This window comes from Castanea sativa, chromosome 5, assembly GCF_040712315.1.
Source record: "Castanea sativa cultivar Marrone di Chiusa Pesio chromosome 5, ASM4071231v1".
Classification (NCBI taxonomy): Eukaryota; Viridiplantae; Streptophyta; class Magnoliopsida; order Fagales; family Fagaceae; genus Castanea; species Castanea sativa.
This window is the reverse complement of record NC_134017.1, coordinates 7,467,173-7,481,845: the sequence shown is the minus strand read 5'-3', so window position 1 is coordinate 7,481,845 and position 14,673 is coordinate 7,467,173. Positions and strand designations below refer to the sequence as shown.

The 14,673-nt window shown below is 32.6% G+C and overlaps 1 long non-coding RNA gene and 1 pseudogene across 1 annotated transcript; both read left to right on the top strand.

Annotated features, from left to right (window-relative positions):
- Window positions 1-7,972: 7,972 nt before the first annotated feature.
- On the top strand, window positions 7,973-10,684 carry LOC142634656 (receptor-like protein EIX2; annotated as a pseudogene).
- A 1,165-nt stretch (window positions 10,685-11,849) lies between these two features.
- LOC142636102 (uncharacterized) lies at window positions 11,850-13,715 on the top strand. The gene is made up of 3 exons (XR_012844256.1): window positions 11,850-11,980; window positions 12,275-12,369; window positions 13,232-13,715. It is a non-coding gene; the product is annotated as an uncharacterized LOC142636102 (long non-coding RNA).
- Window positions 13,716-14,673: the final 958 nt, after the last annotated feature.

Below are 14,673 nucleotides of genomic sequence, written 5' to 3'. Positions count from 1 at the left end.
TAAATTAGAGTAAAGAAATATATACATTTTGAGATATTAAAAAGTAGTTTAGTAACTTCACTGCATATTTGTAGCCTTCTCAAGGTAAGATTATTATTATTTTTTTAAATCATGAAACCAAAGATAAATGAAAAAGAATAACAGGACCATGAAATCAACTAATTTGTGTTGTGTTCACATATTTCATACCATGAAATGAAAGTATGCCCAACTCTCTCACCATCTTCTCCTCATTGATAGTGCAACATTAATACATAATGTGGGTAAGTGTGTATTCATGTGTCTTATAGATGATTTAAAATTAAACTATGGTAGAATATGACTTTACATTGCATACCAAATATTCTCTCTACTTATATACCCAAAATAAAAACTATCCAGCCATATTACTCAAACTTAAATCATATTTAAGCCCCTAATTTAAATAATAATAAAAAATTATCCGTAGGAGTTTCAGTGTCTTGATGGGGGTGGGAGGCTAATATAACGGAGGTAGTGACCTCTCAGATTCCTCTTTCTCTCACTTTCAAATATTTTGTCAGTCTCAAGTTTTTTATTTTGGTAATATATAGTGAAACAGTGCATTTTATTTAACCATCCACAGCATTTTTGTGTCTTTCTATTTCTCTTGAGGGTCTTATGTGGTTAGTTATCACTATTAGTCCTTAATTATTAATTTTTTGTTTTTTTTTAAAAAAATAATAAAACGATGGGTATGCTAAAAAACATGAAAAATAGAGAAATGTATGGTGTAAGCTTAGACAATTAATGAGATAGTAATAAGATAATAGTAAAATAAGTTAATGTGAACTTTTGGGTAACAGTAAAAATAATTAATGAAAGAGGTAAAAAAAATACTAAATGCAAAATTAAAATGCCACTTGGCAAGACTTCATGCTTTCCCGTATGAGGTCTTTGCTTTTATATATACTAGCATTATGCACGTGCGATGCACGGCTTAATCAAAATTTATATGTAAATAGTTTTTTATTTTATTTTATAAATGTACTTAAAATTAGATAATAAAAATAAATGAATATTTTATTTTTAAGTTATATAATGGATGCATATTATGTGAAATTAAGGTATTATAAAATGCATATATATATATATATATTGAGCTTTAAGACTCAATAAATCACCAACATATATTTAAATAGAAAAACCTTAGATTTAATAATTAAAAACTATCCAAAATAATATATTCAAGTAGAAACTTCAATTCAGTAATTAAGAACAATCTAAATTACTAAACATTTTTAAAATAATGACAAATTTTGCAAAATCCAAACACATGGGGTAAAATCCAAACACCCCCAAGTTTTAGAGGTGTAATTTGCAATTTACTCAAAAATTAATGACAAATTCAAATCCACGTAAGTTTAAAGCAAAGCTTACAAATTTTGTTTCAAGATATTGGCGAAAAATAATATACAAAAAAAGAATAAATCATCTTGTGCATTTTAAAAACAAATATATATATATATATATGATATTTTTTTCTTATATATAATTTTGAAATTGTTTCTTAAAAACAATAAAAAAATGTTTTCATTATCTTAACCCTACAAAAATAGTTACTAATTTTACTTCTTCAAGGTGGGCTTCAAATAGTCAACCAGCTTGATTTTTCAATTTTCCTATTTTTTTCTTAAAAATTTCTCTTTAATTTAAATTCATAACAGAATATATATGTTACCAATTAAAACTCTTAAAATACATATTGATAATCACAGTGAAATACCTATCAAATCCTCAGAAAAAACAAAATAGATATCATAAACTTTATCAAAAAACACATACAATAAAGTCAATGCCTTACAAAGAATAAGAAAATTAAATACAAAAAAAAAAATGTTAATTCAAGAACCTAATTTCAAATAGGATTTTAAGATATAGAGAAACAGTGCAAATTACGTTGCAAATATTTTGGAAAGGATGATGATTGAGTTTACAAAATTAAGATTTTTAGTAACTTAAAAATTATAGATAAATTAATAATAAAAGGATTAGACGAAGAATTTGGATTGTAATCAAATTAAAATTTTCATCAAATTATAAATTATAGGAGAAGAAGATAAGCACAAATTTATATATATATATATATATATATATATATATATATATCTATTTTTTTTTTTAAATCTAACAAAATTTCTACAATTTGGTGAAGTCATTTGGCGCAACTACGACTTAATCAAGAATCATGTGTAAACTAAAGAAAATAAGATAACATTTTCTAATTTAAGTAAAATTAAATAATAAAATTGATATAACAATTTATCATCAAATTATATCAAGACATTCTTAATAATAAGCTAAAAATAAGATTGATCTCTAAATCAAAATTGAGGGATGGAAGCAACATATCACTATTGAAACATATGTCATAAACGTGTAATTCATATATGTTATAAAAAATAATAGAAAATCATGTCAAACCATATTAAACATAAATATGTAACAACGATCACCATTGGAACCCATGTCATAACGTTTAATTCATATACAATATACAAAATAATACAAAATCATGTCTAAGCATATTTAACAATTGATTCTCAAACCATAACCATATAAATTGAATAAAACTTAACAAAATTAGGTTAAACAACAGGAAAAAAAAAAAAACACAAAATAATACATACCAGCAAGGTTGTAGGTAGAAGAATAGAAGTAAAAAACCAATATGGTGAGTATTAATTATGACTTATTTGATATATATATATATACACTCTACATTGAAGAAATTGATATGAACAAAAAGTCTAATGTGAGTCTAATTTGTGGAGGTGTGAATCATAGGAGAAGAATATAAGAATAAAATATTATATCTATTTTTTTGAAAGTCAAAAAATATGAACTAATGGTGTTGTTTTTGACGTTAATATAAGTTATGTTTTTTTTTTTTTTTTTGAAAATCTAAAAATACTAATAACGTTGCTTTTTTTTTTTTTTTTAATGTGTAGTAATATAATTTATGTAAAAAAAAATTGTTTCTTCTATCCATGATCCAACAAATGATCATTTCTATCAACCAAAAAAAAAAAAAAAAAAACTCATTAAAACTTCAAAAGATTAAGAAGTTATATCCTTATCAAAAACAAAGATTTAAAAATTTATCTCACTCTAGATTTTAGAGTCCTTATTTAACTATTCTTTTACTTTTACTACTCTACGTATACTCCAAAATTTTTAGAAATTATAGATAAATTAATAATAAAAAGATTATATGAAGAATTTGGATTATAATCAAATTAAAATTTCTATCAACTTAGAAATTATAGGAGAAAAAGATAAGGACAAAAAAATATGCATCTATTTTTTTTTTTAAATCTAACAAAATTTCTGCAATTTGGTGAAGCCACTTGGCACAACCACAGCTTCTAAACCCAACTTTTATTATATAGTATATAATATTGATATGATTTAATTCATAACTAAATGTGATAGTCATTTGAATTTTATTTCACAAATACGGCATACCTTTAGCCTCAAGTCTTTATTTGCAACTAGTCCATTGTGTTAGAAACAAAGTTCATACGAAGATCTGAATTGATATCATTACCTGTGAGATACCACTGAACTTCCTTTAGAGATATTTGAAAGGAAAAAGAGAGAGATCATGTGAAATTCTCAATAGAAACAAAGGGCTACTATGACGGGAAGAATTGTTTCGCATATAAAAAAAATCAAATATGTGGTGGAATTTTTGTTTTTGTTTTTAAATTTAAATTGTTAACATATTATTATTATTATTTTTAATTCAATGCATAGCATATTTTCTCGCATCATATGCTATAAGCTTCAATTCCATAGGAAGATTTACTAATAAAATATTAAAGAAGTGGTTCTAACATGAATTCTTAGAATTTCAGCATGGCTTAATTTGCATTGCAATTAATCTTGATGCCTAGGTAGTCATGTTCCACATACCTGCATCACTATTGTTGAATACTAGAAAATTCAGTACCTTTGAAGATTATCCCTAGAAAAAAATTTCTCAGGTCACGGCTAAATAGCCCAATCGAACAATTGACTCAAAATGTTGATTTTGAACATCAAAGAGGACCATTTGACCAATGACTCACAAATCCCATTTTTTAAGGAGTTCGTTGCCCTACATTGTTTGAATTTCTGCACTTTCCTAGTCTAGGGTTTCAAAAACTTGGGAGTTTCTTTAATCATGCATTTTTAAGCTTCAAAATTTTATTCTTTTTGTGATGCCCCAATTTGATTGATTGTGTGATGTGTGTGGATGTGTGATGAGTCCCACATCGGGTATTTACTGGGTAGATCTGGGCTTTATTAACAACTGCAAGGAGCTTTAATTGTGACTAGTCCTTTTGAGATATAGTGCAAATGTGGCTAATGCTTTTCCTTGGGTCGTTACATATGGTATCAGAGTCGGCCCGGTAACCCCGTGTGGGCTCGGAGACACTACCCCACAAAGTGGACCCTAACGAGGACGTTAGAGATTTAAGTGGGGAAGATTGTGATGCCCCAATTTGATTGATTGTGTGATGTGTGTGGATGTGTGATGAGTCCCACATCAGGTATTTACTGGGTAGATCTGGGCTTTATTAACAACTGCAAAGAGCTTCAAGTGTGACTAGTCCTTTTGAGGTATAGCGCAGACGTGGCTAGTGCTTTCCCTTGGGTCGTCTACACACATCACACAATCAATCAAATTGGGGCATCACAATCTTCCCCACTTAAATCTCTAACGTCCTCATTAGGGCCCACTTTGTGGGGTAGTGTCTCCGAGCCCACATGGGGTTACTGGGCCGGCTCTGATACCATATGTAACGACCCAAAGAAAAGCACTAGCCACATCTGCGCTATATCTCAAAAGAACTAGTCACAATTGAAGCTCCTTGCAGTTGTTAATAAAGCCCAGATCTACCCAGTAAATACCCGATGTGGGACTCATCACACATCCACACACATCACACAATCAATCAAATTGGAGCATCACACTTTTAATTCATGCATGTTCCAAATTGTGTCTTGGTTGTTTCTGGATGATGTATTTGTTCCAGTTGGGTCCACTGTGCTCCATTTTGTCCACTTCGGTCCATTCACTCCATTTTGGTCCACTTCAGTTCTTTCCGTCCAATTCGGTCTATTGTGGTTGAATTCGGTCTATTTCAGTTCATTTTGGTACACTTTGGTCTATTTCAGTCCACTTCAATCTATTGCGGTCCACATTGGTCTATTTTAGTCGAGTTCAGTCCATTTCAGCCCATTTTGGTCCGTTCAATCCACTTCGGTCCACTTTAGTTCATTTGGTCCAGACAGCCCACTTTACTCCATCTCAGTCCATTTCGATCCATTCAAAGTTATTTCCTTAATTGTTTTTACTTTTTTTTGTCTTTGCAATATTTTGCAATTGTAAGTTTTAAACCACTGTAACAGAAACTTGCTTCCTTTCCCGCTGGCTGAGAAATATAGTTCCTTCACATAATCTTGCATTCATTGCCTTTGGTCTAAGAACGTTAAAATGTTCACAACCTGATAGACCCCTTCAGTGGTGCCATGTCCAAGTTGTCTTGAGCAGTTGAGCTGTTGGAGCTGAATGTATAAACATGTTAAAAATTAAAGAATTCCGTTCTCAAATGTAAATAATCTCTACTTGTCTCTAGTTTTGGAAGACCTTGAGGATTCAAATTACACGTAAGGACATGAAGGACAAATGTTTGGAATGCTGATACAGGTGTGGCAACAATAGCAATAATTGACTGATTAGGAATGTCAATGTTATTGAATAGTTGGGGTTTTACTCATTGTAGCATCCATGGGCACTGCCACAGTTTGAAGTGCCCAAATATGGTTGAGGGTAGAAGTCAAAAAGTCTGATAACAATGATACTAATGAAGAAATCTAGAAGTTGGATGTCTGACATGGTCTTACATGAAAATTATGCCACAGTGGAGGAAGTGAATTGTTAACCAAAAGGACAAAAAAAAAAAAAAAAGTCTGATAACATTGATACTAACGAAGAAATCTAAGCGGCTATGTGAAAAATGATCGTCAAGTGGAATATAAAAGTTCATTGTTCTGCTATGAGTGTACAATTTTATGTTTTACCAGCTATATTATATTATGTCTAATTTTCTTTGTCATCATAAACTTGATTACTTTATTAGGAAAAAAAATGATATATAGCAAATTGCAATTGGTGACATAAAATGTAATAGGGGATTTTTATTCCGTCCAATGAACCTAGCACATCTCATCACTTGTGTATGGTGAGCATTGATTTATGAGGGTTTGGCTTAAAGCCCATATTATCACTAATGAAATCATGTCATATGAGATTTTAATCAATCATGAGCCTTGTGTTCTAGACAAATGTCCTCTGAATGAATTTCCGAATGCGTATCTTTTGTATACTCTCATTTTCTAATCTAATTTATAGACACTCATTCCTTAATTATTGTATCAAAAGCACTGAAATGGAAAATAGTTCACCAAAAAACCAACCTTTAGTACCCGTTTGGGTACAGCTGAAATGTACTGCGTCGACGTTTCAACCTTTTTTTTTTTTTTTTTTGAACTAGCTCCTGGTGCACTGTTCATTGGGACATGAACAGTACATCTATGCATATAAACAGTGTTTTTTAGTGTGAACAGTAACTGGAAATTATTTTTTTATTGTTTCAGTTTTCAGTTTTTAGCAAAATAAGCGGTATCTAAACGCACCTTTAGCTTGGAAAATTTGATCCAAATATTAACTCCATCAGAGCATAAGTACTTGGACAAACTGATTTTTCAAAAACTGACTAGAAATACGTAGGTCAATATAGATAAGGTTCAGCCCTTCTAGGATGGTCATGCAAAATGATATTGGAAACATTTAAGCATGGACTTTAATAAGAATAAAGCTTATAGCATAAAACATCCCAACTAAAACGCATATGCTTGTTAGCACTTAATAGGATCTCTACATGCCTCTAGTTTTGCAAGATCTTGAGGATCCAAATTACACGTTGTAAGGACATAAAGGACAATGGAAGGATTGGAAGACGAGGGGAATTCTCTGCGCGCGTGCACATGGGGATGGAATCCCCAAAGCAATTGTGTCGCCGGCGTTGTTGTCATGCTGATACAAGTGTGGCAACAATTGCAGTAATTGGCTGGTCTGGAATATTATGGTCATTAAACAGCTGGGGTTCCATTCATTGTAGCATCCATGGACACTGCCACAGTTTGAACTTTGAAGTGCCCAAATTTGGCTGTGAGTAGATCTAAATTGCTGGGAATTAGGAAACCACAGAGCACAAAAATTACTACATTACTCATTCCAATGAATATCCAATGTCTAAATTTAAATAGATCTTACTGTTTATATCAACTAGTAGAATATTGGGCAAAGGTATCAACCTTTAAACAGTAACCATTCCGCAATCATGTCATTTAATGCTGAACTTTAATAAGAATTTACTTTTGTGCAAACAGAGTTCCATACATGAGATTTTATTTTTCTGCAATATAGGAGTAACAAAAACGAAAGAAAGAGACAAAATGCCGAAGGTTAGACCAAAGACATATACAATGTGCTCATTGGATAAAAAACCTTTCCTGATGACTTTGCAAAACAAGTCACCGAACCAAAAAAAAAAGAAAAAAAAGAAGGTAAATAGGTCAAAGTCTTGATGACTTTGATACACAATAAACAATTATTTCTACGCGTTAAAGTGAAAGACGGTATTGCTCTTTTGGCATTTGGCTTAAGTCAACAAGTCAAAGTCTTCATTGAAAAAAAAACATTGATAAGAAAATGAATGTTTTGAAGAATCACTATAATTTTTTGAATAAGTCAAAGTCTCATCAGTTTATATTATCACACCCAGTAGATTCATTAGTATATATTATCACGAGCTAGTAGTCTCCAATTGCATCACCTCCACTACTCATACTCAGCTTCTCTTCCATCGTTTTTGTTTTTGCTTTGTCATGGGTGCCTTTTATGCAACTTGTGCTTTTCTTACTATGGTTCTTTGTTGCTACCTTCAGTTTAAGCTTCTTCAAAACAATGTCAAATGAGGTCTCTCACAATGAAAAAGACAAACAAGCACTTCTTAGCCTCAAACGAGGCCTCACTGATCCTTTCAACTTACTTTCATCCTGGTCTAGCCAGGAAGATTGTTGTAGATGGGATGGTGTTCATTGTGATAACAAAACTAGTCGAGTCACAGTGCTCCACCTAGTGTATACCGGGATAGGGGGTGAAATTAGTTGCTCATTACTTGAATTAGTGTTTTTGAATTACTTGGACTTGAGTTTCAATGACTTTAATCGTACTTCTATTCCAACTTTCCTTGGCTCAATGGGTAATCTCACACATCTTGACCTCTCAGACGCCAACTTCTCTGGACTCATTCCTCATCAGCTTGGGAACCTTTCAAGCCTTTGCTATTTGTATCTTGGACCTAATTTTGATCTCTATGCAGATAATCTTTATTGGATGTCTGGTCTCTTTTCCATTCAATACATTGACCTAAGCTCAGTTGACCTTCACAAAGAAGTTGATTCGCTTCAGATAATGAGTAAGTTCTCCTCTCTTTTTGAGCTATACTTGTCCAATTGTAAGCTTGATAGTTTGAACCCATCTCTTGGATTTGTCAATTTCACATCTCTTCAAGTACTTTATCTTTCTGGAAATCATTTCAATCATGAGATACCTAATTGGTTCTCTAATTTCAGTACAAGTTTCTTAAAGCTTTACTTGGATGATAGTTCTTTGAAAGGCGAGATACCGCCCAGCATTTTCAATTTAGAGAAATTGGAATATCTATCCTTGTATCCCAATCATCTAATTGGAAAAATTCCAGAGTCATTAGGCCAGCTTAAGCATCTAACATATCTCGATCTCTCTTTTAATTCTTTAAATGGTCCTATCCCTTTATCTGTTGGGAATTTATCTCATATGAGAACATTATCTCTCAACCAAAATCACTTGAATGGCACCATTCCAAAGAGTCTTGGGCTTCTCTCAAATCTAGAGGAGTTATATATCGAAAGTAATTTCTTAAAAGGAACTATAGATGAAGGGCATTTCAAAAAACTATCAAAACTAAAGGATCTCTCTATGTCTCAAACACAATTGTTCTTTAATGTCAATTCCAATTGGGTTCCCCCCTTTCAACTTGAGTATGTCTCCATGAGCTCAATCAAGATAGGTCCTAATTTTCCTTCATGGCTACAATCACAAAGATCCCTCAGGTTTTTGGATATGTCAATGTTAGGAATTTCAAGCAAGGCTCCGAGTTGGTTTTGGAATTGGACTTCAAATGTTGAAGCTATTGATCTATCTAACAACCATATAGAAGGTGATTTGTCGAATATTTTGCTGAATTCTACTGTTAAAAATTTAAGATCTAATCACTTCAAGGGTCGCTTTCCACTATTGTCTGAAAATGTCAAAGTGCTCAATATAGCTAACAACTCATATTCTGGACCCATTTCCACTTTCTTATGCCAAAAGGTAATTAGAAAGAATAAATTAGTGGTCTTAGATGCATCAAACAATCTATTGTCAGGAGAACTTTCTCATTGTTGGAGGTATTGGCAGTCTTTGATCCATTTAATCTTAGGGAGTAATAGTCTAGCAGGTAGAATTCCCTACTCCATGGGGGCTTTAGTTAATCTCCAATCATTGCATTTACAAAACAATAGCATCTTTGGAGTTACTCCTTTATCATTCAAAAATTGCTCAAATTTTGGGCTCATTAATATAGGTAATAATCATTTGACAGGAATCGTACCACCTTGGATTGGAGAAATGACAAATCTGTTAGTTCTTCATCTAAGATCAAATGAATATAAAGGTTGTATACCTCCACAAATATGCCAACTTTCTTCTCTTGGAGTATTGGATCTTGCTGATAATAGTCTATCTGGTGTCATACCAAATTGCTTGAAAAATATTAGTGCCATGGCACTACTAGAACCCAATATTCAAGTTTTTCCTTTTGAACCTTTAAAATATATGTATGGTTATGTATCCTACATTGAGAATCCTAAGTTGGTTCCCAAAGGTAAGGAATTGGAATATGCAAGGAATCTAGAATTTGTTAAGATCATAGACCTTTCAAATAACAACTTGTCTGGATCAATCCTTGCTGAAATTTGTGTTCTTTTTGAATTACGTTTTTTTGAATTTGTCTCAAAATCATTTGATGGGAAAGATACTAGAAAAAATTGGGAGCATGAAAGAGTTGGAGTCAATTGATCTCTCAAGAAATCATCTATCAGGGAAAATTCTGCCAAGCGTGTTTAATTTGACATTTCTTAGTTACTTGGATATGTCTTACAACAACTTCTCTGGTAGAATTCCTTCAAGCACCCAGCTTCAATCTTTTGATGCACTCAGCTATGTTGGCAACCCTCAACTATGTGGTGATCCTCTTCCAAAAAATTTCACAATAGAGGAAGAATCTTTGAAGAGATCACCAACTGGCAGTGCTGAAGATGACTCTATAAATTCCAGATTCTATCTAGGTATGGGAGTTGGATTTGCAGCTGGCTTTTGGGCAATTTGTGGAGCTCTCTTCTTCAAATGGACCTGGAGGCATTCTTGTTTCAGATTTTCTGATGACATAAGAGATTGGATTTATGTGAATACAGTGATAAAGTTGAATTGGTTATTGAAAAGCTAAGAGTCTACCTTAGTAATTGAAAGGTATCATTATCTAGCTAAAAGGTACTATTTCAAGTAATATATTCTTAATATTGTTTTACTCATGTTAATGTGTAGTAGCCTACTTTAAATATATGATTTAATCCATTGTTTATACTTCAGGAGGTGGCACTGGTTCATGCTCTTCAAAAGGCCAAAAAGAATCATTTTCAAAAGATATTTTCTTGATCCTATTTCATCCTGGATGTATCGTAAACATACATGAACAAAATGCTACAGATTATGATTCTTGAATATGATGTGTAAGAACTATTTATCTATATAGTGCTACTAGTCATTTAATGAAGAATTATTTCACCATTAGCATACATTCAAAGTTCAAGTCACTGAAAATAGTACTTCCCGTACTCATTGATTCATTTGACAATGGCTTTTCCATTCCACAAATTCCAAGAGGTCTCTCTCTCTTTCTGGTTTTAGTTTTACGGTTTTATTGAAAATACTGATCTCCATTTCTCAATAGCAAAAATGGGTTTTCCATTATGGAACCAACAAGCTCTACTAAATTGAGCCAAATCAATTACTTTTGTCGGACTAATCTGAGTTTGGCTCTTGTTCTTTGGGCAAACCCACTACAATATTAGTCATGACTATTAAAACCTTCTTTCATTTAGGCATTTGTTTTGTTTTTTTTTCCTGTTTTTTGTTTGACCCATTTGCTCTTTTGAGAATGATATTTGCAGGCTATGAAAACTGTTGCAAAAGCCCACTTTTGCTAGGGATTCATGGTTAAAGGGTCAACTATGGCCACCATATTATTGAAGCCAATGATGGGCCATTTATTTATTTATTTTTGAAAGGATTTAAATAATCAACAGAGAAGACCTATTAGAATGGATCAACTTGCTAACAAGTATCAAAAGAGTTTGTATAAATGGTAAGATTATCTATTCAGAAAAAAAGAAGGTAAGATTATCTCTTATTCTTTTTATTTTTAGACTAAAATGTTATTTTTATTCATAAAATTTATCAAATATTTATTTTTTATTCTTTTTATTTTTAGACTAACATGTTTTTGGCCAGGTCATTGAAATGTGAAACAAAGAAATAAATTGAGAGGTCAAAGATATAGTCGACGTTACAACTCTAAAGTCGACACAATAGACGTTTTTAGTAACACCAAGGCACGCCCCCATAAAGGGCGTAACGGAAAGCGAACACTCTTCGTTTACCTTGCAGTCCATCTCGGAGTTCAGCTCACTGAACCAAAAAGATTGCTCTTTGGACTCACTGATTCATTTCACAATGGCTTTTCTATTCAACAAATTCCAAGAGGTCTCTCTCTTTCTTTCTCTCTTTGTGGTTTTAGTTTTACACTTCTACTGAAAATACTGTTCTCCAATTCTCACTAGTAAAAATGGGTTTTCACTTTTCCATTAAGTTCTACTCGATTGAACACAATCTATGACTGTTATTGAACTAATCTGATATGGGTTTTTGTTCTTAGTGCAAACCCAGATCAGTATTAGTCATAAAGATTAAAACTTTGTTTCATTTATGCCTTTGTTTTCTTCTTTTTTAGTGTTTTTTGAATGACAATATTGCTCTTTTGTAAATGGGTATTTACAGGCTGTGAAAACTCTTGCAAAAAGTCCTACTTTTGCTAGGGATCCAAGACAGTTACAATTTGAAGCAGACATAAATAGATTGTTTCTATATACCAGGTCAGTTGTGACTGTGAATTTGTTAATTTAATTATCTCTCATGTATTACCTTTAAACATGAATTGTATGTGTCTACTGGCTAGTTTCAGTAATGCTGTTGTTTGTGTTAATGTGCAAATATAGGTAGCATATTGTAGTGTAGAGTTTAGACCATTTGATTGGTTTTAATAAACCTCTTGAGTGAATTATTTTCCTCACTTTTGTCGATAAACATGCTTATGTTTGAAGTAGTAACTGTTGTGGAGTAGATGCTATGGTCAAATTAATTAGAAAAAATTTACCATAACAATGAGCTGTACCTCAAATGACATTTCCTCCTCCCATAAAATGGGATTAAGGGTAAGTTTTTGGATTCAAAACTTGCTGGGTGTGTAACTTACCAATATATATTTTTTTAAAAGGGAGTAGATACTTAGATTCCAACCCTATCAATTGGTATAATTGTGTCAGATCTAATTGTCCTTGCAGTGCCTTTAATCATTGGACGATGAACTCTTTCTCTGCATTTTATTTTTAGCTGTCCATGACATCTCATTTTGCTCTAGTTGTTACTATAGCTATATTATTTATTACTTCTTGACATAACTTGATCTTAATGTTTGCCTCACTTCTATCCAAATTTTACCTTCTTAGATCTTGTGCATCAATGTCAAGTGCTTCAACAAAAGATAAATTTCTTTTAACTTTTTGATTGATTAAGCCAAAAGTGAACATTTAAATAATTTCTATTGCATTTTGTGTAGATGCTATTTTGTTTGTTCCCTACTTTACCACTTTGCTTCGTGTGAATTTATGCTTCCTTTGTCACTCAGTGTTCAACTTCATTGGGTGTCCTTTAATCTCAAATTTTTTCTCATGAAAGACTTAAACATCCAGCTACAACCGTTTGGGAAGGGATGGTGGGGAGGCAGATGCAGAGGAGATCATTGAAATGGCTAGTGAAGCCTCTCTTGCTGATCAACAGAAGCTAGTCCAAGAAAACATCCATGCTCAGATTAAAAGTTTCTCCATGTCTATGGATGAAATTCTTCTTCCTGATTCTAAAAGGATAGGTGAGGCACACGAATTGCCTCCACAACCAACAGCTGCTCCTTGTCGGAGTGGCCTTGGTTTTGCTGTTGGCAGGCATGACCAACCTACTGAACGTCCTGGTAAGATTCTGTTTGCAATCCCAAAAAATTTTCCAATGTTGCATTATGTGCTTGAAATTGCATGATTGTGGCTTGAGATGTTCAAATTGTTGAGTTTTCTTGTGTCTTATCCTTTCTATGTTTGCGGTAGTGGGATTATCTTGATTTTTCTTTTTTGGATAAGTAACGATAAATTTAAATAAAAAAAAAAAAAAAAACAAACCAAGTACAGCGGGGTGTACTCAGTGTGATTATCTTGTTTGAAGGAGTGATATTTTGATTTGTTCCATCAATTACCTTAACTTCTTTACTAGTTTCTTTAAACAAATATAGTTATTTAATAAGTTTAAAGTTATTCGTGTAGAGTTCAAGTCAACACCCATTCATTTTAAAAAATTAAGTATCGGGCAGCAAAATGGAGGAAACAGGATGGTGGCCTTGAGGGTAGGGGAGGTGAGGGGAAGATGCCTTGAAGATGCTTGAAGTTGATTGGATGGCATCTTCAAGGAGTATTGAATCACTATTTCCAGAGTATTGATTGGGAGTCTGTTGGTGTATCTAATGCTCTATCCATTATCTCTAGCTTCTATAAGGTCTTTTTCTTATGGTAAGTTACACATGCATCTAGTGGGTCTTGAACCCCCGATCTCACCCTCCATCTAGCACTTGCAAAGGGAGGAGGTGCCAGTCGAGCTAGAGTTGATTGGCAAAAGTCAATTGGTAGGATTCAAACATTTGTACTTCTATAAGGTCTTTCTTGAAATCATGTTTTTTTTTTGTTTGTGACGTGAGTCATTGGTAGTTCTTGATATTATATTTTTGGAATGATGATATGCTCTAGTTGCTAGATTTCTTTTTCAATGTTGCTATGAGTATTCTCCTCCTCTTTTACCCACGTGTAACTTACCAATAATATAAAAAAAAAGATTTCTTGCATGCTGTTAAAACCTTCTAGAATATCTCTTGGCTCCATTTCATTGAAGTTAAAACTCTAAATAAGAGTATTTGTTCCTAGCTTTGCTTACCTTATTACAGCAAAACAAGTAATCTCAACCAGTTTGTAACCTAAATTGGGAATTTGTATATAGGTGCTTTCAATGGGTTAAGTTTGGGAGGATTAATAGATCTAGGGTATGAAGTTGTAGAAGAAAAGGTGAAGACTCAAACTTGGCAA